The sequence below is a fragment of the Parasteatoda tepidariorum genome, chromosome 5 (assembly GCF_982258835.1).
Source record: "Parasteatoda tepidariorum strain Cologne lab strain chromosome 5, Ptep-v5.0, whole genome shotgun sequence".
Classification (NCBI taxonomy): domain Eukaryota; kingdom Metazoa; phylum Arthropoda; class Arachnida; order Araneae; family Theridiidae; genus Parasteatoda; species Parasteatoda tepidariorum.
In genome coordinates, this window is record NC_141759.1 from 48,575,373 (window position 1) to 48,592,661 (window position 17,289).

A 17,289-nucleotide genomic window follows, 5' to 3' on the forward strand; every position below is an offset into this window, starting at 1 on the left:
GGTTATTCTAAATTCGCAATCAAAAACATATTAAGTTTCTGCAATTCATAAACATTTTCTGCTATAAGAAAATGAAGTCATTTTTAAATGCTATGATTTGTAAAGCATCTTAGATTTATTTAAAAACTGGTAAGTCACATCCCGCGAAAAGTTCGCAATTTCAATAATTTAACAGCAACATATTTTTTTTTTTTTTTTACAGATCAGCTTCTTTAACGCTGCTTTTCGAAACTCCGTCGCCAAGGAAAATAAAAAAGTAATAGTTTAAGTTCCTTACACTGAAAATTAAAATTATCATCCAGATTACGAAGCAATATTAATATTAATTTTTTTGGATTTGGGTATTATGAAGAAAATATCTGTTTTGTTGATTTCTAAGATAAAAGAAATGATTTTAATTTTAATATCAATAAATTAATTACTTGGAATTCAAATTTTTCTAAAAACATATATTTAAATACCATTTTTAATCAATTGAATAGAATTAAAAGAATATGTAGTAATGTTTATTTATCCAAAAAAACAAATAAGACAAATTCTTACAAAATTTGATTAAAAAAACAACGGATACTCAATAAAGTAATTAAATTCTATATAAAAAAACATTGAGTTAATTGTATGTTATTGTAAATAAATTTATTGAATAACTTCTCTGCTAATTTATACAATTTTTACCATGTGCAAATCCATTTCGGGCAAATACGTGGCTAAAATGATGTACAAAGCAGGCAATTCAGGTTTCTTTCTCTCTCGAAGTGTTTCCCATATCTGATGTTGAGGATTGCGCGCCAGCTTGTGGGGGCAGATAGGCGTGAAGAGGTGGATAATGATGCAGTCAAAATTAGCAAGTCAACTGGACAATGTGGACAATCCAACGAAGTAGGCGTTACTGCGTGTTCAAATCACGTCCGGGTCACCAATGTGGGGGCGGAGTTATCGACGATGCCAACCTTCATCTATCAAAAGGTACCTCGTGATTGAATCAAGTTAGCATGTCTTATATACCAGTGAATTGATGTTTAATAATCATAGTGGTAGTTGCGCCACAAGCTAAAGATTACTAACGTTTTTTGTACGCAAGTCGAAGAGTAATAATAAAAAAAATTAACACATTTTTGTAACTGCGTATTATTTTTCAGTCATTTTTTGTATTTCATTTTATTGGTAATTTATTCAAATAATGTGTAATAAAAGGAGGGAGTTTGGAAAGACTGATTAAAATTGTGGAACGGATATAATGAAGTCCCGTTTATAGTGAACCGAAATTTCGGTCCCTTGAAGGTTCACTATAGCGGGGTTTGACTGTATATATATATATTATTCAAGTCACTTTTTGAAAACCTGCAAATATGGGGTCAATTATATTAGGAACCCACTGAAAGTATCAAAAATGGCTTTAGAGAAGAAACATAGTTCCAGAGACAAAACAGTTCTTACGATGAGATAAACAGTCAGCTCCACAAGGAATAAAACGAAAGGGGGAAAAAAGGATCAGGAATGCTATTTTCTTATTCAAGATGCGTTACGAGAACTTCAATTGATATTCGGGATGCGCCTCAACCTCTTCAAAAAGACGCCGTTCGCATTTTTTGCGACATCTTGAGATGGCAATATAAGCATGCTCCCACGAAGTTCGCGGATACTTTTTTAATTTCATTTTACCCTATTCTAAAGGTCAGAGAAATTTTGTTTGTTCTGCAGTCGTGAAAAGTTGAAAGAAGCTTCGAAGCTAAAAGGTAGTTTGAACCTCGAATATATTATTTCGAATTTTATTACAAGTCAGAAAAAAAATTGTAATAAAAAGTAAAAGTTAAAGTTGTAAACAATGGGCGAAAATCTTTTAAAAAATCTTTTTCATGAATATCAGTAAATGCTAAATTTATTCGACCACCAGCAATGGTTAAGTCTTTCTAGAACTCTCAATTTAACACATTGTTGTACTAAAAAAATAATATTTTTATTAAGTTAAAAAAATAATAATTTTATTATACACGAAATAAATAGTTAACTGTTTGATTAACTGGCAGATTTCCAGTTAAAACGTTATTTCTAGAAGAAAAGTTTGCAAACCAACTAAAAATATAGATATAACAAGATCATAAATTTAAAATGCAAGATAATTAATAATTTACGAGACTTTGGTGTAGTAACGCCTACGTGTCTCTTCGCTTGTTAAAAAAAAAAAAAATTTAAAAAATGAAATTAGTTGCCATTAGAAAATTCGAAAGAAATTTCGCAACTATCAACTTATTTTTCTTTTGCAAGTTTAAACTGAAGAATATGAAGCTGCTTGTCACAATTCTCTTTAAACAGGACGCGTAGTTAAATTTTTCAACAAAAAATAAGCACCTTTTAAGTACTTTTGAAGCACTCAAAAAATATTTTTAAGCACTATATACATTAACAAAATGCAAAATAATTTTCAAAGCATTACATGATCATTATAAAATAACTAGTTTCTCACAAGGAACTCTTTTCTTGATTATATTAGCCATTAAAAAATGATTAAGAGATTTTTCGATTTCAGAGGGTGGAAAATGAAGCATGAAGTTGAGAATATCTTGCAAAATGCAGCAGAATTGCAGATGAGAGTGCAATAATCTCACCGAACCCAGCTCAGCAAACCTGTAAAATGACTGGCACTTTCATACGTCATGCACCGACTGTAAGCTGAAATGGATTGTGGTTGAATGAATTGCGAAAACGTTGAATAGAATAATGAGCAAAGCACGTTTTTGGATAATACGTGGCAAAAACTGACATGGATTTAAGAGGAAAAAAAAAGAAAAAAAACTAATTTTCGAAAAGGAAAAATTAAGCACTTTTTAAAAATACCCCGTGAAAAAAGCACCTTTAAGGGCTTTTAAAAAACGAAAATCGAAAATAAGCACCTTTAAGGGCTTTTAAAAAACGAAAATAAGCACCTTTAAGCACTTTTTAAAAACGCTACGCTCTATGTCAATTAAAGCGAGTGGCATAAGAAAGATACAGTTCGCTGCATTATATTTATAAATCGATTTCCATTCCGATGGAGTTTTAAATTTAGTAGCAAAGTTCGCCTACAGATGGCGAAACTAAATACGGAAAGTATAACAATATTTTCAATGAATCAACGTTTGCAGTAACAACGTTGAACAACCCGAGGATAAAATGAACAGAAGTTCGAGCATATATTTCAGTTGAAAGGGTCTTACATGCACGTACACCAAATATTATTATATATTTTCTTGACCTTGCAGTGCCATCTGTTAACGAACTTTGTAAATTATCTTTGAAATTTATTATTGAAATGTAGAACATCGTAGTCAAGCATCATTGGTGAGACCAGTGAGTGTGTGGGTGAGCACTTTGATCAGCCTGCGTAGGAACCAAAGGTGCGAGGTATCGATCCTCGGTAAACTGCTCTACCTTAAACTGCTCGACTTCGCACGAAGGTTGTCGGGTTAACAAAGCGGAGGAGCCGTCTTCAGAGTTCTCCCAATACTTGATCCAAAAGTTCTCTCCCGTGTCTTTTGGATTGGATTTAAAATTACTAGGCTACGGAGTTGAACATAGGTAATCGTAAACCCTAAATTGGGTAGGCTGTTCAACAAGGTGAGTAGCCAAATTATTCAACAAAGCACCTTTTAAGCACTTTTCAAGCACTCAAATAATATTTTTAAGCACTTTACAAGAATATCAAAATTAGGCAGGGTTGGAAAGTTTTTGACAATTGACGGTTTTATCTGATTTTAACATGTCAAAAAAACATGTTTGGTTATAAAGTGTCATGATAACATTAAAAAAAAAATTATCTTGGCATTTTTTTTGACAATTGTCAAAGTTTTTGAACCATGCAAATCGAATGGCGTTTATATAAGCTACGGTCTGACGATGCGCCGAAATAGATTGGGGTTTAATTAATTGTGAAAACTTTGAATAGAACAATGTGAACAGGATCTTTCTGCATAATTCGTAGCGAAAATCAACATGGTAAAAGGAAAAATCTCAATTAAGAAAAGGGAAAATTAAGCACTTTTTAAAAACACCCAATGAAAAAAGCACCTTTAATGGCTTTTAAAAGACGAAAATTGAAAATAAGCACCTTTAAGCACTTTTTAAAAAGGCTACGCACCCTGTTCAACTACGGTTATAAAAAAAACCATTCTGCAGCTCAAAAACGACATAAATAAACTAATACTATAGAAATTTATTGTGAATATATATCTCGTTTCTTAAGCAGAACGCAGAAAACAGTTATCTATTCCTTTTGGTTTTTCTTCAACTGATTTGTCGTCCATTTTTCGGACACCCGATTCTGAGTTTGCTATCCAATTCAAACAAATTTATCCAGTACTCTAATTAAAATTAGAGAAAGCAATCAAATTATCAAAGCATTTAATTCAATGAATCCTGAATATGCAACATTTGATTAAACATTTTAAACACTCCAGAAAATTCGAACACGCGCATAATTAACCTGGGCATTAAATAAACTAGAAGTCTTATTATTTCTGCCAAACACGCCAAACAATTAAATTGAGTTCATTCAGCGAAATTTTAAATAACGATTAAATTTCATTACATCATACGAAACAAAGTTTGAATACACGCGTAAAGCCGAATTTGCTATGGCCTTTCCAGCGCTATTTCTCCTAAGCAAATGTTATCTCAAGGAACGGGATGAATTTCCATCGAAAATATCGCTGAAACCGCAAGAAATAAAAATTCAAGCATACAAAGTGTGTTTACTTAATCGAAAAATGGGGAAAACTGCACGCAGTTTAATTCTAAAACCAGCACAAAACAAACACGAAATTTTGCAGAGTTTTCAAGTTATTCTTAATTTGTTTCTGGAGCGCTACTCGAAATATTCATAACGTTCTAGGAAAATATTTCATTAAGTCGAAACCCATTTTAAACAGAAAAAGAAACCATCTCTTCCGTTCAGGTATTTTATTCTAAGTATAAAAAGAATCTTTGTGAATGGGAAATTTTTTTTTTGCTCTCTTAATTTAAGGAATAAATAAGTTCTCAATTTGGAGAGTCAATTATTTCGCATCGAATGTTTGAAATACTTGGGAAAAATTCTTCAACCTATTTAAGGTAAATCTTTTGAAAGACTTAATCAAAGAAATTCTCAACAATTCAAAGATTTCGTTGATTTTATTAATACTTTAAACTTTCCAAGAATGGCACAATTGTCGCTCTTTGTCAACTAATTTTAAAAAAAACTTAAAAAAGTAAGTTCTACAAAACTAATGAATATTAAGCATTAATTCTGCAGGAAAATCTCTCAGTGCAATTAAAATAAATCTTGTTATACTTATTAAAAGTAGAAATGTTCATCAAAATTCGTTAAGAGATTCATAATAAAATTGTTTTTAAAAAAAAAAATAACTTAACAATTACAATTTCAATTTTTTCTAGCAATGTTATGTTAAAGTATTTTTGGGAATGAGATTGATTTATAAAAAGAAATTCATTTAATTTATTGCCTAAAATTAATTTAATTTTTGATGCTTTTTTTGTGATGGTAAAGTGGATGATGATTTTTCAAAATTCTACATACGGTAAAGATTTGGCGATGTGCTCATAAATAACCGAATCTGCTTATAAATAACCGGAATTTGGACTTCTGTGCTTATGAATAACCAGAATTTGGACTTCTGTGCTCATGAATAACCGTAATTTGGACTTCTGTGCTTATGAATAACCGGAATTTGGACTTCTGTGCTTATGAATAACCGGAATTTGGACTTCTGTGCTTATGAATATCCGGAATTTGGACTTCTATGCTTATGAATATCCGGAATTTGGACTTCTGTGCTTATGAATATCCGGAATTTGGACTTCTGTGCTTATTGGACTTCAGTACTTATGAATAACCGGAATTTGGACTTCTGTGCTTATAAATAACCAAATTTATAAATTCTGTGTTTGTAAATGCAAAAAAAAAAACTATGAGAAATAAACAAACAAGGGCATAACACGCAAAAGGAAATAGCTCCCCTTTGTCAGTTTCTCTTCCAGGCCCCACACAAACCTTTACTGTTACCCATATTTATGTAAATAAACCTAACTTCACCATTTCATTTTCCTACTTTTTCTGAAGTTACGTAAACAAATATCCGCACAAGAGGGAAAATAAGTTTTCCATAGTCATTCAAAAATTAATGAATTCGGTGGGATTTGCAGGACATTAAAAAGGCTTGAAAAAAAAAAAAACCATACAGCAAATTTCGTCCTAAAGACATCCCAAAACATTCCGAACACTCCTGGAACAGTCATATCCGTAAAGTGTCAGAAGAAAGAATTTCGTAGGATGTCACAAATAGACAGCAATATGACAGGCCTTTCAAAGGAGGTTTTAGGAGTCTTGTAGGATCATCGTTCAGCGCATGCGTGTTAAGTTCAACTTTGCCGTTAATGTTATTTCTTTTATCCAGTGACAAGAGCAATTCTGCTAGTGAAATCTAAACAATAAGGTATTTATAAGCTCAAATATCTTATTAGTTTCTTTTTTGTTTATCTTTCTTTTTTTTATAATCTATTTATATATTTGATTTATAAGTGTACTTGAACCCCGTCATTATCTTTAATATCTCAATTGCAATGTTCACATGCATGTTTGCAATGTTTACATACATTACTAAATGTTTAAATGCGTGGTTTATTTAATTTTTTCATAATTATTGAGCAAGTTTTACTTTTATTATTTCGTGAGGCAAATTTTTATCTGTTCTGATAACTCATTCTTTCTATTATTTTTGTTTTCTTCCTTTAAGTTCAACTTGTTATTTGGCATGTTTTTTTTGGTAACCCTAAATTAATCATTTCTTCTAATTACAAATGAAATGACGTTTAAATTATTTCAATGTTGCTATTCATCTTCATTATTTAGTATATTGTTATTTTACCATTTTTTACAAAGTTTTGTCTATGAATGGTGTTTTCAATATAAATGTAAACAATAACAATCTCCAACTCAATACTTGCTACTGCTTATTCTGCTAGGCTATATTTTCAAACTGATAATTTTGTTTTTAACAAAAGAAATAAATTATGTAATTTTTAAGCTCAAATCTGTTGTATTTCATAAGATAATAACGATAAGTAATTCTGGTGAGTAAGAAGTGAAAATTTGTTTTATTTCTTTAGAGATGTATTGCGAAAAAGGTGACATGGTTGCTAGATTTTGAATAACTCCCTTTTTTGGCAATCCTGATTTGGCCTCTTTCAATTTGTTTATTATTGTTTGTTCTTGTTGCAAGCTGTGCATCATCTTACGTTAGTGTTAGCACCTTTAGCATTGTAAACATAAGTAATAAGTAATCAAATACCATGTTTGCAAGAATCACAATGTTCTCTTGCAAGTTCTCAAAACACAATGATCGCGTTGTGAGCCAAATGGCTTTAAAATACACCCGAAACAGTAACCTGGAAGTATAGGCGTATAGAGCTTGCAGCGTTCCCTTGTGTAAAAAATGCGGTCCATAGGGATTTTTAAAATTAGAGATACTTAGCCAAGTAAATAACCAGGCAAAAGGGCTGCAGGTTTTTTTTGTCCTAGTCTGAGTAAATTGCAGCATTTGCTGCAATGAATTCAATTTTTCTCCTTATATGATTGTTCATAATCATGATGACCTTATATCATCATGATCTTATATGATTGTTCATAATCAATCTGTCTTAAAATTAATAAAAAGTTGCAAAGTTATCTAACTATTATATTAAATTTAATCAGGCTATCAATTTTAACTGCTGAAGATAATTACATTATTTTCACTATCTCAGTAATTCATATCTTTTTAAAAATAGTTCTTAAATTATATTTATATTAATATTAGTTAAGTTTATTATTTAAAAAAGAATCATATGGACGCGATCAAAATGTCTATATGTGTAACTAATTTTATACAGAATAGTGTCTACATTTTCTCATTTTAATGTCATTGTTTCAAAAGCAGTTATTAGAATTTCTCCTGCTTAATGCTTAGTTTCATGCTCACTACTTAGTATTTCAAGAATACTTTTTTTTAAAAAAATATTGAAAAGTTAATAAAAGTATTGAAAAAAGTTATTGAATCTGTAAGGAGTTTATTTTCTTTTAAAAAGTTCTTGTAAATATATTTGTCATTATTCACCTCTTGCATTGTGAAGCTGGTTTAATTATATGTGTTTACATTTTAATTCTTAGTTTACTTTTATAGATATATTTTAGGTAGGTATCTTGTGTTTCATAATATGTATTTTTTGACGGGGTTAAAAAATATTCAATGATCTCTTAAGATAAAATATTTAGTGCTTTAAAAGGCATATAAAACTTACTTGTAGTTGATCTGCATATTTTCTCAATTATTAAATTTTTGTTAACATTTTTAACTGATAATTGTGGTTGAAACATTTAATTAGTATTTACATATTTGTATTTTTACCAAAAAAAATTATATGCTAAATTTTAGTATTGTCTTTTTCTTGATTCTCCAAGAGCTCGTTCTTTTACAAGGACAGATTTACGATAAACTATTTTCAGAATGAAATTTTGTTTTCTTTAAAATAAATTTTTATTAATTATATCATTTACATGTCAATTTGCTTTTTTAAAATATTGTTATTTGTATAATTTTTTTTCTTTCTCATAGTCTGCTAGATTGCAAAGTCTTGATGGAACTGATTTTAAAGAAAGTACTAGACGAGCTATTCGTCACATCATGCCTGATGATGTTGTTGAACTCTAAAGCTGGATGGGCAATAATGAAAAAAAAGATTTTTTGGTTACAGAGTGTCAGGTGCAATTATTGGTAATATTTAATCTCTTTATATATATATATATATATATATATATATATATATATATATATATATATATATATATATATATATATATATATATATATATATATATATATATATATATATATATATATATATATATATATATATATTATTCCATTTGTAGTTTGACAGTATATAGTTAAAATTTGTGTTGCTAAAGTTGTCAAACTTTTTAATATACTATAAATTTAGTATTCTATGAATTTTCAATGAGTTTATAAATTTCAAACATTGGAATAATTTATGAGTGTGTTGTTTGTAATAATATTGTTATTAGTATCACCATCTTCTTTTCCAGTCATAGTAGAATGGTAATCATACGATACTTCAGTTATCCAACACTTTTTTTGACTTGCACTTGTGTGTACTAATAGCTTTATCATTATTACAGTTGTTGTTACTAGATTATTCTTATAACAATGAATCAAACATGTATAAAATCATTTTATTTTTTGTGAACTAGTATTAAGTTACGTATGATGGGCAATTGAAAAAGCAGCTTAACAAGGTTACCCTATAATATTTTCCCTGAGAGTAACAGAAATCTGGGCTTCTACTAATTTAGTTTGAGATACCTTTTAAATAGGTTCTGAAATAATTTTATGTTTATTCATGAAAATACCTACTGGTTTGTTTATATTTTCTTTTTGTTATGTTTTAGAAGCTGTTTGCAGTGTTTTCACATACACTAAAGTAAATGAAGTTGGAAGCATTATTAGAGGCTGGTTGCGCCATGCTAAAGAAAGAAGAGTTTATTCTGTTAAAAAATTAAGGAAATAATAGTGTAAATAAAAGTTTCACTTATGTGATTCTAATATTGTTTATTTTTTTCTATTCTCATATTTATTTGCATACACTAAATTTATGCTGCCAAAAAATAGATAAATCCTTAAAACAAGTTATTTTTAATATTTTCAAGATACTGATTTAAGTATGCCTTCAGCTAACAATTCTTCAGCAAAACATGGTAACAGCTGTTTTAGTTTGTATATAAAAACAGATAATTTTCTAATTTTATTTGTTTTTTTAAATTGCATCATTGACACAATAACTAAACAATAATGTCTGTGATCCATAAACATCTATTTTGAGTTTTTGATAAAATAGTCACAACTTCATTTAAACTATTTATAATATAAAATGTTCTTTAGTAAATTTTGCAGAAGAATGTAATGAGAATTATTTTGCCAATTAACTAGTTTCAATTGATCATACGAGAAATTTAAATATTAATGCGAAGTTCTCAGTAATAGAGCAACATTAAAATGAAAATTATTCATTATTTTATTATAAGATATTTAATATATCTACTACATTAAACAATATGAGCAATAATGAAGCAATCATAAATTACAATGTACATAAAAGATTCAATAAGTCTCATAATTTAATTTAATAAGAAATATTCTTTACAGAAAACTAACGCTAATTAGGAGACTTGTAACCTTCCTTGGTGTTCAAAGGGTACATTCAATTAGACTTTTTAATAATGGCCAAGTTTTTATTCCAAGCAATAGAAATGTGAAATCCAATTATCTTGCATATTTTTGTATTAAAATGATACATTATTTTTTTCTTTAGATACGTTTGTTTATTAACTGTTTTACTCCCTTTTCCTTTACTAATTTTCCTAAAAAAAATAGTAGAGGAATAGCCCATTTTTCTGGAAAAATATAGTGGCATACAAATTAAAAACTATCACCTTTTTTTTCATTTAGAAAGCATTTTTCTGACCTCTAATTCAGTAAATTTAAAAGAAAAACCTTATTTAAATTGCTAAAATTAATAAAAATTTCAAAGATGAAATTTATTTCCAAAATAAGACACCCTCCTATTACTATCATACCATTTCCAACATGCATCCCACAAGTTACCTAAATCCTTACTAAACAGGTCTTATTATGTCCTAATGCCATCCTAAAGAGTTCTAAAGGTATCCTGAAACTGTCCTAGTTATGACATCATTAAGATATCTGCAGGTGGGACATTCTAACACGCAGATGACATCCGTAGGACATTTAGCGGTAAATATAGGACTTCCTCTGGAAGTCACAGAATCCTAAAGATGACAACTTTAGGATGTCATAACGAAGTCAATGTGCTGTATGGGAAATCACGCTGATGTTATATGATTATAATTTGTTTATTTACTTCATTTTTACGAATTCAGTATGCAATTATTTAAATTTTAACAAAATTACAAAATTGGAAAAAAAAAAAAAAAAAAAGAGAAATATATATATATAATTTGAAAGTGTCAGGAAAAAAAACATCCATGAATGTTACGTTTTAAGTAATGAAAAAGTTAGATAAAAATTTCAATTATTCTTCAAGAATTCTGTCTGTAGTCAGTAAATAACAAAAAGGTTCAATTCATTTGCTTTTTTTTTTTTACAAATTTACAGTAAAATTGCCAAAAATCACCCCAACTATGAAAAACCTTAAGTCCAAGAACATCAAGTAATTCAATTCTCTACTAAATCACGATTCAGTCAGTAAATAAAAGAAACCCAATCTGCATGTCATTTGAAATTTGTCGGTAGAGAGGGAAGGAAAAAAAAGAACACTCTTGTTACTATTCAGATTGTAAAAACAAAAGAACAGGAAGATGGAACATTTGGCATGGAGCCAAAAATAGCGAATTGTGTTTACAAATTACTCATTAAATCAGTCCTTTAGAAATTCTTATCATATCCCGCCGGCTTCCAATTACGCTATGTCCAATCTGCGACGGATTTAAATGTGCCAACATGCAGGGCCGTCTTTAAACTATTTGAGGCCCTGGGCACATTAGGATCATGGGGCCCCTATGACCTTGAGAAAACACTATTTAGTTACAATAGATAAAGAAAGACAAACAAGGTTCTAAATTTATTTTTATTTAGTTACTAGCTATAAAAAAATAGGAAATATAAAAAATAATCTACAAAAGTAACTCGCTTAACTTAAAATCCTTAGATTAATTCTATGTTGATTGCAAAGGTACCCTTCTAGATTTAAGATGAGCAAAATCGTTAATCACTTCTTCAAAATCTATGGTATTGAGAATATCACATTCTATGGACATCAGCGACAAACTATTTAATCTCTCTTGAAGCATTGTACTTCTTAATTCATTTTTTATTCGTTTCAATTTGGAGAAGGAGCGTTCTCCGCTGCAGTTAGTTACCATCATGCTTAAAAATATTCTCAATGCAATTTCTACGTTAGGAAATGTGTCTTCAATTTTGTTTTGCTTTAATAGATTATATACTTCCTGTACATTGTTAGATGCTTCATTTTCACTCTGAACATTTATTAAGTATTCTTTTAAATGTTGACATTCTATTTCTAACTCTTTTTCATTTACATCTTCGTGATAGATTTGAGAAAATTCTTTGCATCCTTGTCGTATCTCTTCGGAATTCAGAGTTTTTAAGTGAAAAAATAAACTAAAACGTTGACTGACGATCTCATATGAACTTTGTCGCTGTTTTAGATGAACACTCAAGGTATCGATTATTGGGAGAAAGGTTTCTACGTTGAATCGCTCTTTTCCATTCAATTGGACTGATGGCGCAGAGCCATCAAAAAAACTCTGCCGTGAGCTTCTACGTCTTGTTCTTTGAGATAGATCCTTGTAGTCAGATTCTGGGTTATTTTCTTTGGCAGATGATTCGAAGTTATCAAATTTATCCCTGAGGTTAGTAATAAAATCATAAAGTGAAGTCAACAAATTGGTTGCAACGTCCAGTGTTATTGTTTCTTTCTGAAGATAATTACTTGTTTTGTCTATTCTTTCCAATATAGTGCTCCAGATTTCCGTCAGTATAATAAATTCTAGATTTCCCATTTTTCTAGACAGACTAAGGGCTTCGTCTCTTGTTTCTCGTGCCTGTTCAGTATCGTTTGCGATGGTGATTAAAGCTTCTAATATTCTTTTATAACCCCCATGCAAAGCACTTACTGCATCAGCTCGGGCTGACCATCTGGTTTGTGAAAGACTCTTAACAACTTTTTTTGAACCTAAATGTTCTGTTAACATATTCCATCTGTGGGTAGAGCCCGAAAAAAAGTTGTACACTTTCTGAACTATTTCAAAAAACTGTGATGCCTCCGGTACACACCCAGCAGCATGGACACCTACCAAGTTTAGTGAATGTCCTGCACATGGTATAAAGGTGGCAAATTCACATTTTTCCTTGATTCTTGTTTGTAGACCACTATACTTTCCCGACATATTTGAAGCATTGTCGTAGCTTTGTCCTCTGCAATCTTTTATGGGAATATCATGTATCTCTAAAAAATTTAAGATGGTCTCCGCTAAATACTTAGATTTATGTTCTTTAATAGGTATAAATTTCAAAAACCTTTCAACAGGAACACAGTCTTTTACGTATCGAATGATGAAAGTTAGCTGGTCAATATGAGACAGATCGGGCGTACTGTCAACGCTTATGGAAAAATATTTTGCTGATTTAACTTCATTTATAATTTTTTTTAGAACCTGTTTTCCCATTACTTCAATAAACTCATTACAGATATTTGCTGATAAATAAGAAATGTTACCCTTTCCAGGATTCCCAAATTTTTTTAAGTGATCTGCAAGAAATGGATCAAATTCACTCAATAATTCCACACAACCCAAATAATTTCCATTGTTTGGAGATCCTAGGATTTCATTGTCGCCGCGAAATGGAAGCCCTCTCGATGCCAAAAATTTTACAACAGCTACAATCCGTTTAAGTACGTTTCTCCAGTAATCCACTTCCTTTTGATGTTGAGATAATAAGTCTATATCTACTCTACCAACCGCTTTACTTCGTGCCAGATAAGTCATCATAGATTGCTTATGCGCTGGGCTATTTTCATGTGTTAAAATTATGTGATTAATATGCTTCCAATCATTACATCCATTCCGAGAGCAAAGATTAACATCAGTTGGGTTAAATAAGCAGCATGAAAAACAAAATACAGAGCATTTGGAAGGCGAATACAGCAACCATTTTCTTTCGACGCTTTCATTGTTCTTTAATTTGCGAATAAATAATGCTTTGTTGAAATATCTCGTTACTAATTTATTACCATCTTTGTATGTTCTGGATGCCTCGGAAAAGTCAGAATCTTTATTTTGAAAATATACTGGTCCCTTACGAATTAAAATTTCGCGATTTATTTCAACAAACTTTTCGTGAAAATAATCGGCGGGATCGTGCGATATTAATTCTTCTGTGTTGGAAAACTGCTGTTCAATTGACACAGTTGGAGTTGTCGGTTTTAGTGAAGTCACTGAAGTCGTTGCACTTTCGTCGTAGGAATAGTCGCTTTCTGATTCAATCTCTTTTTCAAAATTGGAACATGAAGGTTTAGAAATTCCCGCAATTTGTAATTGAGCTGAGTCATCATGTGGAACATTTATGAGTTGATTGCTACTTACAGAAGTTTCTCCAGTAGTAGTAGTAAAATATGATGTTAATTTTGGTAACTTTTCAATTACTTCTTTCTGATGTAGAGCTTTTTTCCTTTTTTCAGATCCACTAGGATATGACCGTTTCGACATTTTATATTATAATTCACTATTTAATTAATTTTATAACGAAAATATTCGCTAACACAAAACAGACAAAACGACGATTTAATCAAACAATACTATTTTTTTTATCAGAGCTCGAGCACAGTCAGTAACAAACTAACAACTACAAACAAAACAAACGCCACAACATCGCAGACAAATACTTGAAGGGAATTCCCGTTCGTCAAGTCAAACGACGATCGGGAATCGGGAATTCCCCTTTTTTGTCTTTGGTATTACGAATGACGTTCGAATAGGTTTCTTTAAGACATAAACCACACCGCATCAAATAATTCTTTTTTTAATTTAATAATTTTTTTTTAAATTGTATTCTTATACTTACATATAGGTATTTAAATTAACCTAAACATACTAATATCGGAAAAACTCATTTTTGAGAGAGAGTGGAGTATTATACCCTGTTTATTTATTAGTTTGATCTTTCTTTTTGACAGATGTCAAATCTGAAATCGATATAACTTTGCAACGACGAACAATATCTTCTTATTTTAATAATATTAAAAATTGATAATAATCATAAGAATAGACACACAACATAAAAGTACCTGTTAAGGACTCAAGCATTTTCCGAAAGTCTTAAGTGGTTTTTATTGCTTCGAGGTAAAATTTAAATAGAAAAACTGAAAACAATGGTTTCTTACCTACCCAATGTTTTTATGTCTAGTGCAATAAAATTGATTGACGAATGAATTTATTTTGAATAGTTTAAAACATACATACAGCCACATATTTAGCCAACACATTTTTTACACCAATAGATATTTTCTGTTTCCCATCACTGACCCATCTGTCAAAAAGTTCAAGCTATGTTGTACAAGGTATAGCTATCCGCATGCGGCAAACTAAAGCTAATATAATAAGCATAGGTATTGTAGTAAGTCATTATCATCAGATTTTTCAAAATTAATGTTTTTCGGTAATAATGTATCGGTTATCATTTGGTAATCTGGCAGGAACTAGGGGGCCCCATTCGATCGCGGGGCCCTGGGCACGTGCCCATAGTGCCCAGTGGGGAAGAGGGGCCTGCCAACATGTAAAAATTCAATTAATTTAATTCGATAATGGTGCATAAATATAAAGTTGGCGAACGATAATGCCAACTTCATCGTATTCTTTATCGTTTGGCTTTTTCTAATTTTATTGTAGCTTCAATTTGGAGCATTGGTGACAGGCTGGTTAAAACGACAAGGCAGAAATCATTTGTAACGTAATAAGACAATTTTGAGTAGTGAGATATGAATGAACACGAAAAATCTTCCAAGACGACGAATATTTTTTAAAATCATAACAGCAATGTTTAGAGTGAGATTTTGATAAGGTTTAAATATTTTATCTAAATTAAAAAGGGTTTTATTGAAGTTATACTTCTTATGCGACTTCCAACAAGGTTGTGTTAAACGTTTAACGCTACATTTTTATTGGCCGGGAAATCACGTGGTAGGATCCAGTTTTCACGCATTCATTTCCATATTGTTTTGGTTCTCACTAGCATAAAAATAATAAAAGTCATAAAAGTATTGTTTTTCTATAAATACTTTTTTAGTTTGTTTTGATACACATATAATTTAATAGGGTAGTATTTTTTATTTTCAAATTTAGTGGATAACAATTGTAAAAAAATGAGTGAAAACAATCCCACGGACAATGCGACGGATTTAAAGTTATGTCAAGGTACGTCTCTTGTGAATATCAATTGATTGTTAGGTTTTCTCTTCTGAAATTACATTATGACACATTCACATACACTATTAATACAAATACATTTTCCAGGGTGGAGGCAACCACAAGCACTTTCACTGGTTCAAGAGGTCCACGAGGGAAAAGTGCACAATATTACCGTTATTACAGAGCATGGAAGCGAGCGGAGCAGGAAAAAGAGTCATTGAATAGAACTAGTGATCCTTCTACGACTGCTGATTCTTCTACAATTAACGTCGCAGGTTGCGAAGTTTAACTTCTTCCGCGCGGAGGGACTCCACGAACTATTTTTTTTTTTGGATTTAAAGCATAAATTTAATTTTGTAATATTTGCATGGTTATGTTTCTTGTCTCAATACATAACTTTTTTTTCCTTGTGAAAAATAATAAGAAATATTGGTAACAATTGCTTAAAACCAGTGTAAACCAGATAAACGTTACAATTTGCTGTCGTCCATCGAAGAATTAAAAGTATTTCAGTTCATTGTTACTATTCCAAATTTCTATACCTTTTGCACGAGTACATCGTTGTGACTCTGATCCATATTGCTCCAGAAGTTTAAAATTGCTTTCAAATAACAATGCAGTATACTCTTTTTAAGAGCCATTTGCAGCAAGGATGATGGACCAGTACAAAACTGGAACTCAAGGTTTAAATGAAACAGGACTAGAATTTTTGAACAAACTACTACATATTTGGGAGATACTTTTGCACGAAAATAGCTCTAACAATTTAAAAAAAAAAAAAAAAAATATTTCAAACTTTATAACTACCTAATGAAAGCTTCACCCATACATTTTACGGAAGTAAACAAATGGCAAGCATGAAATCCTGAATACACTTACCTAAAAAAAAGAAGAAAATATATAAGGTAAAAGCAAAAATTAAGCAAACATAAAAATAAAAACATACATTTACAAATTTAAAAAACTTATTATTTTAATTAAGTCTTTAAAGAAATGCAATATACCTTTATTGAATTATAATTGTTATTTCAAGTTTAAGCAATTATTTTTTTGCTGGCGTAAAATTTTATTAATCATTACGCACAAGATTCATTAACACGCAAGATAAATTAAAACGATGTTTTGATTTATTTTGTAAACTATAAATATTAACTATCTTTTTTAAAGAAAATTAGTGACCTTATTTAATGAAACTTCTGAGTGTTAAACTATTCTTATTTCGTTTTGATGCTATT

The 17,289-nt window shown here is 30.3% G+C and overlaps 1 protein-coding gene and 1 long non-coding RNA gene across 2 annotated transcripts in view; one reads left to right on the forward strand and one right to left on the reverse strand.

Moving 5' to 3' along the window:
- LOC107455364 (uncharacterized) overlaps nucleotides 1-17,289 on the reverse strand; it is a 264,892-nt gene that overhangs the window by 112,933 nt on the left and 134,670 nt on the right. The gene's annotated exons all lie outside the window — the stretch shown is intronic.
- Nucleotides 6,209-9,623, forward strand: LOC147809321 (uncharacterized). Its single transcript, XR_015433703.1, has 3 exons — nucleotides 6,209-6,467; nucleotides 8,625-8,783; nucleotides 9,479-9,623. It is a non-coding gene; the product is annotated as an uncharacterized LOC147809321 (long non-coding RNA).